Source organism: Micropterus salmoides, unplaced genomic scaffold (genome assembly GCF_014851395.1).
Source record: "Micropterus salmoides isolate LMB-PRFRI ecotype aquatic unplaced genomic scaffold, ASM1485139v1 Ms_hic_scaffold_2, whole genome shotgun sequence".
NCBI lineage: Eukaryota > Metazoa > Chordata > Actinopteri > Centrarchiformes > Centrarchidae > Micropterus > Micropterus salmoides.
In genome coordinates, this window is record NW_024041150.1 from 48,247,654 (window position 1) to 48,253,602 (window position 5,949).

The 5,949-nt window shown below is 38.9% G+C and overlaps 1 long non-coding RNA gene across 1 annotated transcript; it reads right to left on the reverse strand.

Moving 5' to 3' along the window:
• Positions 1-335: 335 nt before the first annotated feature.
• On the reverse strand, positions 336-3,388 carry LOC119913135. The gene is made up of 3 exons (XR_005446387.1): positions 3,330-3,388; positions 1,580-1,720; positions 336-545 (listed from the first exon to the last, which is right to left on the reverse strand). It is a non-coding gene; the product is annotated as an uncharacterized LOC119913135 (long non-coding RNA).
• Positions 3,389-5,949: the final 2,561 nt, after the last annotated feature.

Sequence of the window (5,949 nt, forward strand, 5' to 3'; positions counted from 1 at the left end):
CCGGAGTCGTCCCCGAGTCAGAGGTTTTGTCGGAGCTGTAAATCGCCCCCCGATCCTCTGATCTCCAAGTCCAGATGTTCTAGTTTGACTTGTAGATGATGTTGAAGGATTTCAGACTTCAGCAGCAGCGACAGTCTCACTTTAAATTCCTCTAATCTTATACTGTAAGCAGCTGTGTGAGAGCAGTTATCAGTCAGGTTTAGTGAAGCCTGATCACTCAGAGAAAGACAGACTCAGGTGAAGCTGATTTATGATGCAAATGTAAATGCGTTGTACAAAGGTGTCAAACAGGCCACAGTTACAACAACAAACTCTGATTTTCTTTTTACTTTCTTTTATTATTTTTTAAATACAATGTACAAAAGAGAACCAGAAAAAAATAGTCATTATATTTAAAAACATACAGCTCAACAAACAACAGAAGAAGAAAGTAGCTCAGAATTGATGCTCAGTGACGTCAGCGATGACATCATCATGCTGTGGGTCCAATTCCTCAGCATATTTTCTGAGTGGAGACGTCTTTGTAGAAACAGGCGGGTTCTTTCCTGCAGATTTAAGTAATCATTTTATTAATCATCTCCAAATGAAAGCATGTGTGATCGGAACATCGATTGATTGATTGATCATTGGTGCAGGTAGAAGTTTTTAGCCATGCTGACATTGCGGCTCTGTGGATGCAAAGTCACCACTTAGTTCAGCCTGAAACATCTCAGCAGCTGTTGGATGGATTGCGATGTGGTTCAGACCTTCGTGTTCCCCTCAGGATTAACAGTAATACCTTTGGTGATCCTCTGACTTTTCCTCTAGCGCCATCATCAGGTCAACATTTTGTCCAAATCGTTTATGACCAAACACCTGCAGAACTAATGACTACTGGCAAGGAGGAAACTCTTCCAATTGAAATCCTGCTGTTTGAAGCGTCCAAAGTGGACACTCATAAAATCCCTTATCAGTGAAGGGTTTTAATCTTACATAAAAAAAAGGTTTTTTACCACATGCTTGCTTTCTCAGCTGCTATTCTGCGTTATATGTGAAGAAATCAGGTCGGATTTTCTTCATGCGCGCTCCAGAGCGTCTTGCCTACTGATTTCGAACCGTTTACACAGCAACAACCCGTTAGATTACGTGTTGTTGCTGTGTAAACGGTTCGAAGTCAGACTGACTTCAAGACAGACTCCAATACAAATTCCACATCAGGATAAAAACAACAATAAAGTTTTATGAATTCCATCAAGTCAAAGGAGAATCAGATCGACATTTGACGAAAACACAGTCAGCATCAGAAAGGCTTGTAAACCATTTAACTATGTAGCCTAGTTAATCATAGCAGAAGCACAAAGAGCAAGCACTGATTACCAAATCAACAAAATCTAAACATGCCCGCAAAATCAGGCAGGCAAAACGCTCTGATTCTGAAATGCTCCCTGTGAGAAATGTATTCCCATCAGCCTCAGCTCTACTTTGTGTTTTGTGCTAATTAGCAAATGTTAGCATGCTAACATGCTAAACTGAGCATTCAGCATTCAGCTGTGTCTTAGAGCTGCTAGCATAGCTGTACTTATCAGAAGGTCAGTGTTACCTTTGTTCATTTGTCGACATAAAGACACATAGAAAATAGTGGTAATGCCGAACAGAAAGAACTCCACCCCTTTCAGCACAAACATCATTGGATGTGCCATCAGGATTGGATCTGCAGTGGATGGAGCTGTTTTATCACGATCTAGAAAAAGAAACACACTTGGTCAGGTGAACGTCTAAAATCAGGCGAGGTGGGTAAAACAGTTATTTGTGATGAAATGATAAGTTATCATCTCCTGATTAGTTACCCCGCCCCATTTACTCCAGGACATTATTCTTATATAATGCATTAATATTATAGTCTGTTAGTACTCAATTAGTAAAGATTGTTTAAAATATTAATTATTTTCTTGTTGTCCATTATTACAAATTTTTAATCTGTATCCCAATAGCTGTTAGTGCCATTTGAAAGCCATACCACTGTGTTGTAGCTTCAGCCATTATTCTGAGTCATGTGGATGCCCAACACATTCTCATCTCAATGCATCATAACTGACGCGTCAGTCTGACAAAGTGTAGGGATTTTACGCTAAAGGTACCCTTTGGCGTCTGTATGAAACATCTGTATATGTTTGCTACGTTGCAGCAACACAAGGCAGGCTAACCCTACTAGTTAGCACATTGGCCGCGCAGCTCTAGGGTTAGCCGGTCGACATGCATAAAGTCAGTGACTTTAGGTACTAACATTTCTGATGGCTATGGTAAGGGTATGGTAGGGAAAGCTATACACAAACACACACTCACACAAACACACACTCACACTCACACACACAAAGTGAACGAGTCGGCACTTTGTTGTCCTTTTCATCTCTTGTACCATGCAGGTTACATCGTAAGAATTAGACTATGGGTCTTGTTGTTTCCGTTAAATGAACTGAACCATTGAATTGTGGTGAATCTAACCAATCTTACGATGTGTAGCATGTCCATACTGACATATTGATCACACGTTTAACATTATTTGTATTAACGATCAAAGCAGCTCAGAAGCAGCTAAAGTGGGCGACCCCGCTGGGTTTAAGAGGTTTTAGACATCCAAAGAACTTCTTTTAAAACCAGACCAGGCTTTTAATGGAGACTTGCGTCTATTTGTCAAAATGTGTTCCCACACCAGGCCAGAATTTGGGACTCGGCTATTAATTGTTATCCAGTCAGTGTTGCAGAGATAACAGTTAGGCCATTTAATAGCAGACACATTTTAAACACTTTGTATCCCATTTTGAACGCGCTTGCTTAAAAGAGCTCCAAGATACAGACAGACACGTCATGTGTTACAACTATGCCCGGTGTCCCCTACTAGCTTAGTTTTGTAAATCTGATTATGGGTGTATTTTCTTACATTCATGTGGTGGGCAGTTAGTTTGGTAACATGTAGGCTAAATATCAAGTAGGCAGGGAAAGGTCAGAGCTTTTGTCATGTCAGACTTTATAGTGCAACTATATCCTGGAGGCAGCAGGTACCAGTGCAGCCCTGGTACGGATCAAACTCACAAAAGAGAATTTGATCGTTTGTGGCAGCAGTAGCAGTGTGGAGAAAAGGAAAAGGCGGCATTAAAAGGAGAAAAGTGCCGCAGTGAAGTGGCACAAAATTACATTACAACTGCAAGTTGATGTGATCGTGCTCTCCTGAAATCTGTAACAGTAAACACCTCTGTGTATAAAAACTAAATTCTGAATCAGCTGAGCTTCTGAGCTTCTCAGAAAAGTCAAATTTACATCTGTCCAAAATATCAACCAAGCAGCTTCCTCACCTGTGACAGAGATCCAGCTGGATGGAGACTCTCCATGAACGCTGATGTCACACTTGTAGAGGCCTTCATCAGACTTGTTAACATGGTGGATGGTCATGTTACCTGTAGGCTCAGTCCTGATGAGGGAGCCATCTTTATAGAAACCAGCTGTGAGGTTGGAGGGAGGGGTCTTTGTTTTACAGTGCAGAGTGACATCATGTCCCTCCATCACAGGGAGGACAGGACTCTGCAGGATCACTGGTCGTTTATCTGAACATGGAGAAAGATGGAACGGTCATTTTTTTGGGAGTCATGAATAAAAGACCCGGTTTAGAGCAAGCGGCAGCTCGAGGCTGAAAAATGAAGACAATGTGGAATTGCCACAAACTGCAGTTCCTCAAATGTCCACTTGAGGCTCGCTCCAAAAGCAAGTCAATCTCCACAGACCCTCATGTCAAAATGCCCGGTAAACATGTTTAAAATGGTTGTGGTTAATTGTATAAACACAGCTAAATCTGAAACACAAATATGTATACAGAGAAAAATAATTTACAAAAAAAGACATTTTTCACTTTTAAAACAATATTTTAAAGTAATATTTTAAGCTATGCTAGGTTGTGATGCTAAAGTGACTTCCTGTTTACATAGTTCATTGCTCTTGATTGGACAGTCCTACATATGTTTGTATACAGGTTAGTTCAATCTTTAAAGAGGTGGTATTATGCTTTTTGGCTTTTCCCCTCTCCTTTATTGAGTTATACACTTTTTGGTGCATGTAACAGGTTTGCAAAGTGAAAAAGCCCAAAGTCCAGCCCAAAGAGAGTTCCCATCTCCCACAGTAAACTCTGCTCTGAACTGCTTAAAAACAACTTGTTTGTTGTCCAGCCGTTTCCCTTTCATCCTTGTGTCGTCACAGGGATGAAAGCTAAAAGCACCTCATATAACGCTCGAGCGACCCTCAAATACACAGCTCTCCTCCCTTCCAAACACTAGCTACCCTCCAGGCAGTCAGTGGACATGAAGTTGTTCCTGTGATGTAGAGACAGGGCTCAGTTAAAACTTTATGGATGAAAGATACTTTTGTTACAGATTAATAACTCACCACTCTGAAACTCTCGCTCCAGTCCATGTTGCCAAGCTGGTCGGCAACATGTAGCCTACAGCTGAATCAAAGCTGTTTAATGGCTTCTTGCTGACCCTCCCTTCTCTGCTTCTGATTGGCTAGTAGTCCTTAACTAGGAACTGCGCATGTGCAACTCCCAACAAAGATCATTTAGAGATGAGATGTATCACTCCGTAGCTAAAACGAAGCCTTCAACACAGGGTGAAAAGAGGAGCTGCAGCAATGTGCAGTATGTTCTGGTACAACCTCTAAATAAGATTTTATAACTGAAAATGGCATAATACCACCTCTTTAATGGTTAATGGTTTCCTTGCGTCTTTTGTGTATCCACAATCATGTAATAGTAAAAAAAAAACAAATTAATTAATCAAGGATCCTAATGTGTACTTCAAGATGTATCACAAAGTTGCCATATAAAGAAGTATTTCAAGTTGATATAACTGACAACAGAAACGTATTTTACTCTTGCTCTTACTCTTTACTCTGAAAGGAAGTATACTGAAAGTGTTTAGAAATATAATATGTTCTGGATATGCTTTATTATGTACTGTTATTTGTGAAAAACATTTGGAATGAATGAAGATGATATTACTTTTAACACAAGTGACGTGATGCAAAGTATGACAAGAAAGTCTGACACATAGTATTTTGCTGCTTAACCGCAAAACTCTGCATTCGAAGACTCACAGGAAGTGAGCGGCCAAACTGCACATACCATAGAGTGATGTTTTTGCTTATGATGAACATGATGATTTTGAGAATGTAAGAAGGATGAGACATAAATGATTGAGGATGCAAAATGATGTGCTATATATATATATATATATATATATATATATATATATATATATATATATATATATATATATATATATATATATATATATATAAACATGTGTTTACATGACAAAGAGCGTCTGTATATACAAAGTGTATTACTGGTATTAATTGGTTTAAAATTATTTGGTGTATATAGTTTGATGTGATTTGCATTGCTTTAATGTTAAGGTATGTAATGTAATGTAAATGTATTGTTTGATCCTATTATGACACTGCATGAGGATGTAAAAATGTTCAGTTTTAACAGTAGAAATGTGAATTACTTTGACATCTCACTCTTACATTTTACTCATTTACTATAACATTATTTTGAGATCTCATTGATTTATTGAGTATCAAGAAATTTAAAGTATCAAGTGTTTTGCTTACGATTGATGTATTGCTATTATATCAGCTGTGCTTACTGCTTGATTTAATCAGTTTATAATGATTTACTGCTAAGCTCACTGTAAAACCTAGTTCAGACTAAATAGAAAGTATGTTGCAGGTATATGGGTGAAATGTGAGCTATTCTCAAATGTCAAAAGGAAACCTTACATGGGGCCGTCTGTAAAAAGGCAGGAAGTCAATCACGAAAGGACATGTCTGCATGGACACTAGAGATAAACCAATCTCAGCAAGCGTGAATCATGCAAAGAACTGTCACATCCTGTATGTCTCAGTATATAAATTGTAGTT